The 15,321-nt window shown below is 35.4% G+C and overlaps 1 protein-coding gene across 2 annotated transcripts in view; it reads right to left on the bottom strand.

The window, feature by feature from the left end:
- DIAPH3 (diaphanous related formin 3) overlaps nucleotides 1–15,321 on the bottom strand; it is a 522,768-nt gene that overhangs the window by 334,985 nt on the left and 172,462 nt on the right. The gene's annotated exons all lie outside the window — the stretch shown is intronic.

The following is a 15,321-nucleotide window of genomic DNA, read 5'->3' as shown; positions in this document are numbered from 1 at the left end:
TGAGGCGAAAAGAAGATGGAAAAACATTAGCCATTACTATTGCTCCATAAAAAAACAAACAAACAAACAAAAAACACTTGTAACCAAAAGCTAAGTTCCTGTCCAATAATATTACTCTACACACATACAACCGAAATTTAACATATCCTAGTTGAAAATGATAAACACCTATTGGATAGATAACACTTACCTAAAATAGAATAATAAAATAATTTTCCATTCATCAAGAGAGATTCAAAGTCCCAAAGACTTCAAGGTCAACAAGGGTCTTAACTCTGGTTAACACGGTTATAGATAAACACTGTATAATTAATTTCCAGAAGTTAATTTATCAGGCAATGGTTCTCATACTTGGGCAAAAATTCAAAATTACCCTATGTTTTAACCAGAAATAAATAACAGAGCTCAGTAAATCCTTTAATATAGAACTTAAACGATAAAAATTTTTAAATCACAAAATTTTTCAGCCCATGTTTAACACTTCAACTTTCAACTTCTCCACTTTTTTTTTATCGCTGGCTAAAATATATCTTTCATCCTCCAAAATCCATAAAATGCAAACAAAAGACAGTCTCTCTAGAGAAGCATTCTTTGTTGTTGTTGATAATACTATTCTTCTAAAGTCTACATTCTAACCAAGTCTAGCAAGAACTACTGGACTACTGATCAATATGTTTAACCTCATGCTGTTCCCTAAATTGTCTTTTCTCCATCCCTTAAGGCAAGGTTGATATGAATTTAAAATGCTGTTTTGGAGTAAGACACCAACAGGAGTCTCAATTCCCGCTGTTTGAAATATATAGTAATTGTTATATTTGATATCTAAGCATTAAAATCTGACCAGCATGCCTCTACTGTCGAAACTTAAGGTTGTTTAAAGTGAGAATGGGAAATATGTCAGAAGAGAGAGGAAGAAGAAAAACATACTTTAAAAAAAAAAAAAAAAACTTAACAGAATCTACCCTTCCAGTACATGTTCATTCAGCTGTAACCAGTTTATGTCAAAAAGTCAAGTTTAAAATTTTTTCCTTCCACCCCCTTGCCAGTCATTACCCAGGACCCACAAATGTTTTTTTCAGCAATGCCATATAATTTTCAAAGATCTCAAAGAGCAAATAAATAATGTTTCTCTACATTCAGAGAAACTAAATCAAACTCAGTCACCTGGCTTCTAGAAAAACACAAATTACAGACAACTCAAAGAAAGTAGCAAAAATAAGGAACACAAAAACTAGCAGCAAATATCACCTAAATGGAAAATAAATATATGTAGACAACAGTAGCATGAAATTGAGAAATAAGGGAAAGGATAACCCAAAGTATTTCCAGGAAATATTCAAAAAGGTAATTCTCCATAGAAGAAGAAATAGGAAATTAAATTGAAATAATGAATTCAAGTTAAATTTATAAAATTGCTTCCCAATTCTAATCATAATTTTCCGTTAGCATGGCTTAAAATCTATTTAATTTAAATTATGCAAACATGTCTGTGAATATATATAGGTATGCACTAAAATGTATTGTTCTTTATGGATAAATAATTCTATAATCAAGGTAAAGACCAAGGAGTTCCTTCCAGGTTTTATACATAATGAGATACATACTTGTGGTATCACATAATTTCACAATAATTTAGCATACCAGCAGAAGGGAGTGTCAATCAGCATTTATGCCATATCAATCAACTCCTAGAAACACCGAGAAAGGTTAAAAAAACTACAAAGGCTAACAGGACATTTTGCCTGTCCAATGAAGATATATCAGTAAAATGATTAAAATATACTATATACTATAAGAAATATGTTTGGTAAATAATGGGAATATGGAGATGCTAAATGAGAACTAGGACAGCTGAATAAAACACTGACTCAAGGATTAATAAAATGACCTGATGCAGAAGTGAAGAAGGAAGTTCAAAGCACAGGTATTAACATGTTCAAATACATGGGACCTTTAAATTACAAGTAATTCAAATTTTGTGACTAGTTTGTCAAGGTAGAAAGGGGAGTAACGGGAAGAAGTCAAGAAATTAGGCTGAACAAGGAGACAGGAGACAGATAAGGCATAGCCTTGTGTGTCAAGTCACAAAATTCAGATTCAACCAGAAATAGTGAAAATCGTAAGGAATTTTATGCAAAGGGGGGACAATAACAGAGGCAATAGATTCAAGTTCAGAAGCTACTGTAGAAGTAAATTTTTGAGCAAGGGGGAAGGTTTGAACAACATTTGAAATATAAACCGATAGAATGAGGTACAAGAAAAGCATTTACAAGAGGCTTCCCACTTTTGTTGTTTAACTAGATAGAAAGTGGTACCATTAGCAGACATATAAAATGTAAGAAGAGCAACAGGTTTTAGAGAATAGGATAAATCTTACTTCCAAAATTCTGATTGAGATGTATATTAGAACCATTCATTCACTAAAAAAATAATTACTGAGTACCTACAACTTCTGTCAACTGGAGATATTAATACTCAAAAAATGAGAAACAAAAGTGAGATATTTGTCATAAGGAAGTAATCTCTGTGCTCTACTTGATGTTCCAAAAATGTAGCATATGATCTCTCTTAATTTGCATGTTATAGAAATCATTGTGATACATTACAAAACCAACCTCCCTCTGAGCTAATAAGGGTAAGAAAATAAGGAGCTTCTATCTTCCTGAGAGCACCTAGTTAACTAAAGTTTCCATCTTTGGGCATCAGAAGCAGTTTACCCTGATATTGGCTCACATACTTCATTCCTTCAAAGCCTATTTATTAATGCCTACTATACACCAGGCACTGTTCGTGGTACTAGATATACAGGTGTGAAAAAAGATGGAAATTTCTTTGAGAGAAAGAGGAATCAAGACTGACTCCAAGGTTTTGGGCCTGAGCAACTTAAAGGATGAAATTGTAATTTATTGAAACAGAAATGACCACGGAAGAAACAGGCTTGGGAAGAGAGAAGGATTCAGTTTTGGAGATGATAAGTTGGAAATGTCTGTTAGTGATCTAAATTTTAAAAGCTGACAAGGAAATTGAAGACAGAAGACTCTAGTTCAAAATAAAGCAATTACCATAGCAATAATATGTAAAAACCAAGATCTCAGATGGAATCACCCAGGGGACAGTACAGAGGAAAAAGGAGGAGTAAGAACTGTTTAGGGCATTTTTCAACTGTAAGGTTCAACATGGAGATTAGAGAAATAAGTTAAAGAAAAAAAAAAGTTAAAAACCATAAGTGAGGTAGAAGGAAAACAAGGAGATTGTGGTGTCCTGGAAGTATGGAAAGTGGTCTCAACAGTGAGAGAGTGATCAACTGTGTCAAATGTGGTCAAATAAAACAAGGACTAACCAAATACCACCGCATCTGGCAAAATGAAAACACTGGTGACTTGACAAGAATAGCTTCTACAAAGGGATAAAGTTACTGTTCCAAGTGGAAACCACTTGCCTCCCCAAAGATGCCATATGCAGCCAGTAAACAAAGCAATTGGCTCTAAAATATTATCCTCTTTGCCCTAAATGCATCTTTATATGTTAGAAGTAACTGCTCCTTTATCTTTGTTTTTAAAAAGTCTGTTTAAAGACACTCATCTCTAGGTTTTATGGATTACAAATTCAATTCTAATGGTTTGGAAAGTCAATACTGTAAGTTCACTTTATTACTCTTGTGTCAATTATCAAAAAGGATCTTATGTGAGAAAAGTTATTTTAAATGTAACTTCTAGCTGGAGGGGTGTGTGTCCATCTACGATTCAGGATAGTTGAGTATGTCCTTAGGGAAGCAGTAAACTAAAAGTATAGTACAAGGACTGACACCAGCAAACTCCAGATAGCCTAAGACAGGAAAGTGAGTGGCCAAAAAGGTAATGACAAAGAGTGGGACAAAAGTAGCAATATAAACTAGGAAGGTAAAGACATAACAGGGGCCAATAAAGTAGATAAACTGTAAACAGAAATCTCAAAGATATTCAATATGTAGGACAGAGCCAGTCAAAGGCAATCTTAAGAACAGGGCAAATGATCAAAGGAAAATCATTAGAAGTCGAAAGAGGTTAACAACAAAATAGAGGAACATGCCGCTATCTACATCACTGAATCAGCAAAGTGGCTTTCTGCCCTTGAAAATAAAGTGAGAAGTTTTCTTCATATGTGAATACATAGTACCTAAATTTCCTTTGGTATATAATTTACTGCAATTACTATGTTCAACACAAATATGAGAAAAGACAAATGTGTTTGTTTATACAAATTTATTGTACATGAGAAATCTTGTTACACGCATATAAGGTCCAGTGATCAAGTCAAGATATTTACGGTGTCTATTCTCTGAGTACAATACATTTATTTGGTCAGATACAGTCACTCTATTTCTGCTATCAAACATTAAACTTACCTCTTCTACCATATGTTTGCACCCTTTATACACTTCTCTTCATCCTTCCTTCTCTGCCCCCACTTTACTCTTCCCAGCCTGTTATCTATCTTTCCACTTTCTACATCCATGTGATCACAATTTTTAGCTCCCACATATAAGTGAGAACATGTGATATTTGTCTGTCTGTGCTTGGTTGATTTCACTTAAGATAATAGCCTCCAGTTCCATCTATTTCGCTGCAAATGACAGGACTTCATTCCTTTTTATGGCTGAATAGTATTCCACAGTGTATATGTACCACATTTTCTTTATCCATTCATCCACTGATAAACACTTAGGTTTATTCCATATCTTTGCTATTGTGAATAGTGCTGTAATAAACATGCGAGTACTAGCATCTCCTTGAAATATTTATTTCTTTTCTTTTGGGTGGATACTCAGTAATGAGATTGTTTTTTCTAACCTTTGGTTCCCTGACCCTTTTTGGACAACACACTTAAGCACAAAATTCAAGGTTCACTAAGAGGCACTATCCCTGAGCCCCATCCACGAGGACCATCCAGTTTTTCCAAAGGCCGTCAGAGCAGATGCTTTCAATCTGATTGTGCTGACAAGATTTAGAAAGTTGTCTAACAGCAAAAGGAAGTAGTTCTTAGAAAGTTTACTGGAGTCAACATGTTCATCCTGGATATAAGTAGATGTTTTTACAATTAAATGATGGCTCTACACTGCAACAACATATCAGCTTCAGGAGCTAAATCCAGATTGAAAACAAGAACCAGTAAAATACTTAAATAAAAATTCCATCAGAGTCTGCAAAAACTTATTATCTGGGCCTGGAAGATACAGTTTAGACTGCCATTCATCTTTCGCACCCCATAGCAGAAATTATTTCTCTCTTTGCACAATTAAATTTCACATTTATCAAGTTAAAATGAGTAAATGATGCTTATGGAGAAATATTTTGCCTCCAGTGTAAACAGAGAAATTCCAAAGATTTTAAAATTTTACACACATGCATTGAAGTAACTGCATGTACCCCATATAGACTCAGAGAAATAAACTGCAGGACTCAAGAAGCTATAATTTATACCAGGAATACAAAAGAACAAACTTGAATTCTTAAAATATTTATTCAGAAACTCCCCCAAGACATCATTAATTTCTTCTATGTACTCCCATGCCTTTTTCTAAAACTGCATTTATTGCAGTTTTCATATGAAATGTTAGATGGCTTTAAATTCTTGAGTATAAGCTTCTTAAGGGCAGAGGTGTATTTCTTCCAACTTTGTAGTTCCAATACCTAGTATAGCCCAGTACATAGCAGTCACTGAATAAGTAATTGATCAGTTAAATATGAAACGTTTTAGTTACCTTCAAGACATTATCTTTCTAGTTGTTCAGTGTAGAATAAACGAAGAAATGCATTATATAGACTTATAATGTAGATTCAGAAAACTGCCAGTAAACTCAAGATAATGGTAACCATTAGTTTACACGTGGATATGCTCCATATGACAATATGAGTTCACATAAGAATATTATCTGTCTCTTTAATGTCTACTAACATAATGGCTTAGTATTTACTGACTCATTTTAATATAGTTGATGTTTTAATTGACTGGTACTTAAATATCAATCCTATTCATGCAAACCCCAATAAAAGTAGTAGTCAGAAGAGAAAGGAATTAAATTAACTTTTGCATCCTTCTGGGATAGCTCAACAATGATCCTAAAAATTAGCCTTTTACTAATAGTCTGTATTCTTCATTTAGTCCTTCATTAAATGTGAGAAAAATTATTTAAAATAGAAAATTAACTAAAAGTGATTTGATGGGACAGAAGAGATACTTAAAACAAAAAATAGTAAATCAAGATATAACTATTCATTATAAGAAGACCTTTACTTGGCCTTGGGCATAATAAAACCTGGGTAAACTTTGAGGTAGGGGGAACAAAATCAACCAAAGAAAATATACTTGGCTAAATCCAGAAAGGCATTTAACCTCTGATTTGTTTTAATGTGAGTATTCAATGTCATGTCTGATTATTGTCCAATGACAAGTTTCAAAATATAGTGATTATCACTCAATTAAGAAAGGTTTGGGGTATTATTTTTAAAACTTTAATGAAACTATTTATATAATGACAAAAAGTTATCCTTTTTTCATTTATAAAAATATTGCTTTTTCTACTTTTTCAGACATGGAAAAATGAGATCCCATCAAACTTTCAAAGATCTATCTTCTAATTAAACTTAATGAAATCCACAGATTGAAGAGATTTTTTTTTTTTTAAGTTAAGGAAAAATTTAACTATCTTTGCAGCAGCCATAACAAGGCAACTCTCAATCTTTGACTGCAGGAAACATAAATGGCCTACAGCCCCAGCTGCTACCTTCTGAAACCTATCACAGTATTTGAGTTGAAGTCACAGTTCCCTGCTCCCAGCCAAGGTTTGAGCGTAGCAAGTATACTAAAATAGACCTGTTCCTGGGACACATGGGACTTTGGCTCAAGGATTCCCCAACAGGCTTGCCAAGCTCTCCTAGAACTGCAGGGCAGCCTGAGACACTTCCACCCAATCTCCACTCCTTCCCTTTCTCCTTCACCTAGGGTCAGGTCTGCATTGAGTTTGACAGCTCTCCCAGCCTCCCCCAGCTCCTCCTCCAGCATCCCTCTCAGGCATTTCCTCTAGTCCCTTAAACATCAAACCTCTTGCTTCTCAGAGAACCAAGACTAATAGCCTCATTTCACAAAGCAAGTTTCAAAAAGGGTTGTCATTTTCAAATTGTTAGATTCATAAGTATTATACCTGAAGCTTAATCAAATTTCTTATTTTTTAGGTATTTAACAGAACACTTTTACTTTTTCTTATTTTTCTTTATATATGACCACCTTCTGTATTTTCATATGTTATCATGAGATATGTGTTAAGACCATGTGCAATGTGCATGCCAGACACTGAAATACATTTGGAACACAGTTTTTCTCTAGTAATATTTCCAGAGACACCAATAGCCTGGATTATATTCCTTGCTTTTGCTTCCTTGAAAAATATATCCTAGGGTAAAGAAATATCTACCACAGGAATCCTAGAAAGACATACCAACCACCAGCCACCCCTGTCCAGTACTGCATCAATGCTATCGCTATAACTTAAGAAGCCTGAAAATATGAGGGTTGCACAACAATGTGAATGTGTTTAATGTCACTGAACTAACTATACTCTCAAAGATGGTTAAAATGGTAAATGTTATGTTATATATCTTACTACAATAGGAAAAAAAAATCCTAAAGTGAATAATGGCTATGTATTTCAACGGTGGGTAAAGAAATGACAAGATCTGGGTTATCTTTACTAGATAATCATAAAAAGTAGAGATCCACAGAAGGACAACGTAAACCCAGCTACTGGTATTATATCTAAAGAGTATACTAAAATCATATATTTAGAAACCTGAATGAAATTAAGTAAAAAGATATAAGTATATATTTTAAGTGAGCAAGCTCAGAACTAAAGATGCTACAGATTCACATCAAACCATCAAAGACAACCAAACAATTTTTTCTCCCTGAAACAAGCTTCCCATCTTTTCCTTTATTTGCTCTCTGACATAATTATTTCTCCTCTCTGGACTCAGAAACTGTGGAAATCATGTTTTCCCTTTATTCAGTAACTAATGTAGGGAAAATATTCTTTAAGTATCCCTAGAATCAAAATTAATGAGGGTTTCATTCCATTTAATCTACATCCAAGATATAACAAATGTATATGAACAACATTGGAAGCACTGGGCTTAAGGAAAAGTAGCCAAGGTGACACTAGGAGGTTTGTGGTCTTCTGTCTGTTTCAAGACAATTCTCCCTGGGTCTCTCATATTTCATTTCCACTTGTATTGCAAGTAAAGACATTGATGGTCTTTTATCTAGATGCTCTTCAAGGATGTGTGTATATCAAGCAATCTTGGAAAATAGCATCTCTTTCCAGAGCAAAGAGCAGGCTCACTTCATGTCTAGTATAATAAAGATAATGTCTCCTTTTACAGCAAAGTGCAGGCCGGTTCAAAGTTCCTCTCCTACAGCACATCCTCTCATCCACCACCAGAAAGTTCTGACCATGATTTGATTACCATTACCTACACTTTACTAAGAGGTCAATCAGAATAGATCAAGCTCCTGCATCTCCCATGCAAAACATCTTCCCTTCTCTCTGGATGTCTACCCCATTCCAAGTCCCATAACTGTAGCTCAGTAATTCTGTGGGGTGGGTGAATGGCACTGACAAAAAGGATAAGTTGGACTGACTGTCTTCGGACAGTCCCTCCAAAAATGTTTAGACTTAATTATTTCCTGAACCAAGAACTGTAATATTTATCAGCCAGCTGGAAGCCAAGTTGAAACCTCTGCCACCCTGTAGTCCCTCAACCAATAAAAGTCCTATTTTGGTCACCCAACAACTATAAACAACACTTTCCTTCCAGGAGCACCATGTACACCTTTCGAGACTACTTTTCTTGTGTGAAAGACAGGCATTAACTTGCCTCTCTCTTCAAAAACACCATGACTTGAACCGTACAGGTATGATCATAAGAAATGTTCAAGTGTTTAAAGAAATGTCACCATTATACCATGCAACCCTTAGGCAACTATGGAGATCTCTCCAAACTGAAGCTATCCTTAGTTACTCTGGGGAGCTTCCTGGAGAAAAAAACCGACTTACTATGTGCACTCTGCAGGCCGTTATCCCTACAGTGGGAAGTGGTAAAAAATCTGTGCCTGATTTTAGCTAAAGTGATCAGTAACACCACATCAGCCCTGGGAGACAATCAGGTCAGCTTCAACTCAATGACCAGGATTGTTATGAATGAAAGAATTGTACTAGACTTCTTTGCTGGGGAAGTTTGCATAATCACTAACATGTCATACTGTATCTGAATTAATACCTCAGGCCAAGTGGAAAGATGAATCAAAAAATTTAAAAAGAAAGTTCATGTCCTTTATAGGGACATGGATGAAGCTAGAAACCATCATTCTGAGCAAACTATCGCGAGGACAGAAAACCAAACACCGCGTGTTCTCACTCATAGGTGGGAATTGAACAATGAGAACACTTGGACACAGGGTGAGGAACATCACACACCAGGGCCTGTCATGGAGTGGGGGCAGGGGGGAGGGACAGCATTAGGAGATATACCTGATGTAAATGATGGGTTAATGGGTGCAGCAAACCCAAATGGCACATGTATACGTATGTAACAAACCTGCACATTGTGCACATGTACCCTAGAACTTAAAATATAATAAAAAAATAATAAAAATAAAAAGGGAGATAGATCTGTATGTATTGATTGAAAGATATATAAAGTACAATAAACAAAATGTAAAACAAACAAACAAACAAACAAAAACAGCCACCTGATGTTCTAAGTAGACTCTGATGATTTATTAGATTATGGGATTTGTTCAGCTGACTAGATCTGGGACCTGGAAGGCAGGACTGAGGCCAATACTCCAGACAGGCCTCTTTCTGCTACCCACAGTCCTACTGACCAGCATCCTTAATTAAGTATGCTATGAAACAAATTGAACAGATTTCATCATAGCCTGTATCACTCAGATCAATCATAGTCATTGCTGCCCATAATATAGAAGTAATATTCCCTATGCTCAAGGTTTCTTTCCTAAAATACAACCCACTGCAACTGGCCGTATTCACATTACACTACGAGTGTCATAATATGGGCTTTGGAACTGACACAAAGCCAATAGTCAGCCTACTGCTATTGCTGTGAGCAATAAAATCCTTTGTTTTTAACCTAGGAGTTCAGGTCTTTTGACAGCACCAATAGCACTGTGGCAGACTAACATGTCAGTTTATAAGTGGCAGATCCTCTAAGACCCTTCATGTTCCTGACCCTGCCATCTGCAACTCCATGGGTACTGGATCAGGGAGAAACCACAGGAAAAGGAAGTTACAGCATTCTATCACTGTAGGCTTGAGGACATATACACTGAAGAACCAAATATCCACCCCAAAAGCTCTAGGATTCCCATATTTTGAATCCCTTCAAAAAATATATCACAATTCAATCAGTCCTATGACCAACAGCAAGATTTCAACAAACTCTTTGAAATCTAGAAAATACTCTTGATAACAAGACAGAAGACACAGAAAGGAAAAGAAAAAGAGGATAGAAATAAAAATAACAGAAAATTAAAGGGTAGCAGAAACTAGAGATTGGTTAACCAATATTTTCCCAGTCCTTTTCTACTAAGGAAAAACTGGCCAACATGAGGGACAACCACACACATGAATACTGGACTCTGTGATGAAGGGTTTGGTTCTCCTGGGGCAACTGTGGCAGAAGGCTGTCTGTCCCTGGTGTCACAAGTGCTAACCACAGCAGAGAGTTGGGAGTGGCCTTTCCATCACAGCATTGCTGTGATATGGTACAGCATTTCTTCTGTATTACTTCTAGCTATGTACTACTCACATGACTCCCTGGGCCCACTAGAAATCTTGTAAGGTAGGTACAAAATTTGTAAAGTAATTGATTGATATAGGTTATGATGAAATCTGTTTAATTTGTTTCATAGCGTATTTAATTCTGTAATACCATTTTCTGCTTAAAACACCTAGAGCGATTATGTTGCTTGCAGCTATATATATATATATTTATTCTGCTTGTTTGTTTTTGAGACAGAGTTTTGCTCTGTCACCCAGGCTAGAGTGCAGTAGCGCGATCTCGGCTCACTGCAAGCTCCGCCACCCGGGTTCATGCCATTCTCCTGCCTCCTGAGTAGCTGGGACTACAGGTGCCCACGACCACGCACAGCTAATTTTTTTTTTTTTTTTGGTATTTTTAGTAGAGACGGGGTTTCACCGCATTAGCCAGGATGGTCTCGATCCCCTGACCTCATGATTTGCCCACCTCAGACTCCCAAAGTGCTGAGATTATAGGCGTGAGCCACCACACGCAGCCCCTGATAATAATATTCTGATAATAATAATGAGAATTATAATAATAATGAGAATAAAGTTATTCCAGGTTCAAAGTTTATCATTTTCTTACTATATAATATCAAACGGGGGAAGTCTGCTTAATTCTATCATAATCATAAATTATCATTATTAGGATCAGACTAACAAAAAAAGTAACAATTCTCCTTATTCTCCTTTAAAAAAAGACTCTGTCATAAATATACTTTGTAGTAAAAGAACAATGAAGAATGTTTTTATTTTGCTATCTCATTTTCTCCAATTTAAGAGCAAATAATTGGTTCCTATTTTATTCACCAATAAAAAAGTTGTATTTTTAATTGATGATTTGCTAATATCATCTAGTTTAGCACATTTTAGTAATGCAATTTATTAAAATGGAATAAAATGGGTACAAATAGTTTTATGGGAAAATTGATAGCCAGACACCTCGAAAATATACTTTATTTGTGGAAAATTCAGAAAGACATAGAGAAACAAGTATTTTTAGATATTGCTACAATGTTTTTTGATAATTTTAAAGAATATAGAAGAGCATAATCTGCAATATGCAGAAAACAGAATCTATGTTACCTTTTTTTGTTCATTTGTTTGGCCTAAGTTAGAACTCTAGAAAATGGTACCTTCTACTCTGAAGCCTGTTACCTGCTACCTATTTCACACATTAGGCTTAAAAACAATGAGAAACCTTTATTAAGGAGTAAAAACCTTCAACAAAATATTTGAATAGAAAAAATAAGAATGTAGAACAATTCTTTCCATTTTCTATTCCCAATTAAGAGCATGGAAATTTAACCTGAGCATATCAGAAAATGAGAAAGAAATAAATTTGAATGATGCTAAAATAAACTTTCACTTCTTAAAAATTAGGCTCTGAGAACTACACCAAGAAATTTATTTTACTGTTTATAGGATATCAAATAATTAACACTACTACTAACTGTAACAGAAAATATAATTACAACTAAGTCAATTAGTTTCTTAAAAGCAAATATAATCAGCTACATATATATTGGCAAAAATTTTTTTAAATTGAATCATCACCTACTATGTCCCACAAAAGTTAAAAATTAAAAAGAAACTATATTATACCCGTGACTTCCATAATTGTGGAAGGAAAATATTGCTCTAAGCTCTCCTCCTCCCTGGCTGTATTCACTCAACACTAAATATGGCAAATAAGCAGCAGTTTAAAAAGAAATCAGCTCTACAAATGTTCACAGCAACATTTTTCATAACAGCCGAAGAGCAGAAACAACCTGAATGTCTGTCAACTGACAGCTGATAAAATGTGTTACACCCATATGACAGAAGATTATGTGGCAATTTTTTAAAATGCAGTACTCCAACATGAATGAACCTCTAAAATATTTTGCTATTAATAAATACAAGAAGCCAATCACAAAGACCCGCATAATGCATGATTACATTTACATTAAATGTCTGGAATATGCAACTCTATAAAGACGGAAAGTAGATCAATAGTTGTCTCAGGCTACAGAGAATAAAGGATTGTGTAGTTATAGCTAAGGGATGAGGACTTTGTTTCGGTGTGGTAATGAAAATCTTCTAAAATTGATTATGGTAAAGATTCCACAAATCTGTTAATATACCAAAAAAACTGAATCACACTTTTTGTTTTTTGGTTTTTTTTTGAGACAGACAGTCTCGCTCTGTTGCCTAGGCTAGAGTGCAGTGGTGCGATCTCAGCTTACTGCAAACTCCACCTCCCAGGTTCACACCATTCTCCTGCCTCAGCCTCCCGAGTAGGTGGGACTACAGACGCCTGCCACCACACGCGGCTAATTTTTCTGTATTTTTAGTAGAGACAGGGTTTCACTATGTTAGCCAGGATGGTCTCAATCTCCTGACCTCATGATCTGCCCACCTTGGGCTCCCAAAGTGCTGGGATTACAGGCATGAGCCACCGCACCTGACCTGAATCGCACATTTTAAATGGGTAAATGTTATGATACGTTAATTTAGTCTGACTAGAGTTGTTAATAAAAGAAATTAAACCTGTATTAAAACTTTATATAAACAGAATTCTCAATATTTATTAAAGTCTTAATATTTTCTATAGAATAGTAACCTATAAAATTCCAAACTTTTAACTGATAGTTCTCTTTCTAGATATTTACTGGCTAAACATAAATTTATCATGACTATAGAAATGTTATTTTTCCACAGAAGAGCACCTTCAATAAAATTAGAACAACTACCCATAAAAGAAATTACTTAATTTACCCCCTAAATTTTTTAAATCAACATGGTTTGCCTTCAAGTTCATACTCATCAATTTAATTTGTAGTTAATTAAAATAAAGGTCAGACAGATTTACCTTTATGTCTGACAGCCAAAACAAATATTCCAAATAACCAAGAATTAGACTGCAATAGTCAAAACTTTCCAATAAATGAGGAGATCATGTCATTTACCAGGACAATAATGGCTTGTTAAAGCCATTATTCCCTCACAGTTTAAAACCTCATGTAATGTAATACTGTTGTAAACAAAAGGATGGGACCCCAGTTTTACCAACATTTTTATAAACCTTTTATTCTCAAATAATTATAGACTCATAGATAGTTGCAAAAAGATCAGATAAAGTAATTGTTCAACTTTCCTCTACAAACTTTTCTTTAGGGTTACTCTTCATTAATCTTCAGATGAATAAAAAGCCTGGGATCAGATGACAAAGAAACTTGTTAAAAGCACCGGATTACAACAGACCAACCAGACAAGGAAAGACACAAAAATAGAAAGGAAAAAGAAAAGCAATAGGAAGGAAAAGGAGAGAAGGGAAGGGGGAGCTCAGAGACAAGATGGGAGAGAAGAGACGGAAGAAAGCAAAGAGAAAAGAGAGGAGGAGGAGAAGGGAAATGAGGCTAGCAGTGTATGAATTAAAAGACTCTAGTCCCTCAAGCAACTAAATGGGCAAGGTCTATGTCAGTGATGGGGAACACATCCCAGATCTCCACGCCAATGTCATCTAACAAGCCCAGAATGCATGAAAAGGGGTTCTCTTCCAAAGGTTCCTGCCGGACCCATGCCATAGAGACCCTCTACTCAGGTCTTCAATTCTGCCTATTCCAAGAGAAACAAATTACAACATAGGGTTCCTCACTAGCTATTCGCTAACACTGTCATCTGAAATGTCCATACTAAATTATTAGTTTCACAGCTCCTATCATATTCTCATTTTGTTTTTTCTTGAGTCGGAGTCTCACTCAGCCACCCAGGCTGGAGTGCAGTGGCACGATCTCGGCTCACTGCAACCACCGTCTCCGGGGTTCAAGCAATTTTCCTGTCTCAGCCTCCTGAGTAGCTGGGACAGGTACTCGCCATCATGCCTGGCTAATTTTTGTATTTTAGTAGGCTGGTCTTGAACTCCTGACCTCAGGTGATCCGCCTGCCTCAGCCTCCCAAAGTGCTAGGATTACAGGCATGAGGCACCGCACCCGGCCTATTATTTTTCAAACACCATTTGTTTACTTTTAATTTTTAACTTTTTTTTTTTATTTCAGATTTGGCATTTCTATTCCTGTCATATCAAGAAAATATAAAATGGCCAAGCTGCCCAGAACCTTTAAAAAAAAAATGTATAACTTTTTACTTTTATTAAGTGTGAAACATTTACTTCATATCTATTACCACACTGGCTTCGAAACTTTGCTGCACATTAGGATCATCTGAGGATTATTTTAAATTTCCCAATGTCCAGGTCACACCATGCCAATTAAGTTTTAAAAGTATGGAGGTGAGAATCAGGTGTTAATATTTTTTAAGACGATCACTCTTGAACAATTACGCCAATAAAAGCCTCTTTTCCTTTTTTAAGAAAAGAAAGAGAAATTACATGAATATTAGTTATTCAGCTTGAATATTAAAATGTTTAAGTCTAAATGTGTCTTTTTAGCAGTATTTTTGGAAACATCTATAACCTTGGGTTT

Source organism: Piliocolobus tephrosceles, chromosome X, assembly GCF_002776525.5.
Source record: "Piliocolobus tephrosceles isolate RC106 chromosome X, ASM277652v3, whole genome shotgun sequence".
NCBI lineage: Eukaryota > Metazoa > Chordata > Mammalia > Primates > Cercopithecidae > Piliocolobus > Piliocolobus tephrosceles.
This window is presented reverse-complemented; position numbering and strand designations above follow the sequence as displayed.